This window comes from Arachis duranensis, chromosome 10, assembly GCF_000817695.3.
Source record: "Arachis duranensis cultivar V14167 chromosome 10, aradu.V14167.gnm2.J7QH, whole genome shotgun sequence".
Lineage (NCBI taxonomy): Eukaryota > Viridiplantae > Streptophyta > Magnoliopsida > Fabales > Fabaceae > Arachis > Arachis duranensis.
In genome coordinates this window covers 52,275,993-52,277,110 of record NC_029781.3, presented here as the reverse complement: position 1 = coordinate 52,277,110, position 1,118 = coordinate 52,275,993, and positions in this window count along the sequence as shown.

Sequence of the window (1,118 nt, the reverse complement as noted above, 5' to 3'; positions counted from 1 at the left end):
ATCTTTCCCTCCACAACAACGTTATCCGTACTGAATAAGCTCAGATCCAGGTCAGGAGCAAGAACCCGGACCTGAGCCTTCAAATTTTTGAACATAGCATCCATACCCTTGGCCACATGACCTTCTAGCTCGTAAAAATCATCCTGAGCGGATTGCAACTTCTCCTTTGTCTCCACAAGCTTGGCATATAGCCGAGTATAATTCTCTGTAGCTGCCTTCGCCATCTCCTCAGACGTCTTCGCTGCCGCCACAGCCGCGGTAGCTCTTGTTTTCTCTTTCTCCAAAGAGGCCTCTAAGTCAGTAATCCTGGCAGCCTTCAGTTGACTAATCCTCTCAAACTCAGATTGAGCCTTCTCAAGCCGGGAGCTGGTCGCCCCAAGGGGGGATTTCCTGAACTCCCGGGCAATAGCGGCATGAAGACTAGCCATCCGGACGCAGCTCCGCGCCATATACTGAAAATGATGCTCCATAGACACATCATCAGTAGAAATAAAGGTCTGAGGGAGAATATGCTGTTCAATCCAACCAAGAGCATCAAATTCCTTATCGTTGAAACCAGCAAGCTCCTGAGAGGTCTTCTGCTTCTTGGGAGGAGGACCCGAAAACGGAGGAGGAGAAGAAGTAGCAGGCCCAGAGGTCGGAGGATCCTGACTTACAGCTCGGAACTGGGGAGTCGGAATAGTCTTCGACCGAGTCTGAACACCCCCGGTAGTCTTCTGCGGAGAAGATCGGGCAGAAGCCTCCCCGGCCTCGATATTCCGAGCAGCCACAGACTTCTTCGTCCGACGAAGGAACTTCATGGAATCCGCCTGAGAAGACATCTCTGCAAGAAATAAAGAAAGGGATTACCACAAACAAAAATTCCACCAAAAAACAAGCAAAACCAAAGTACTAAAAAAGATGAATCTCGGAAGAGGTCGGGAACTACCTAACTCGGAACGGAGAAGGCTTGGATCCCCCAACATTTTCTTCGTGTCCAAGTGAGGTGCCCGACCCCATAAACTGCTCACCACACCCACAAAAGCCTGCTCCACCTCATCTAGACTCTCAAAGGTATACTTAGCAGAGACTACATTCTCCTGCCAACAAAGAGGAAAAGAAGGCTCCCCACTCTCATC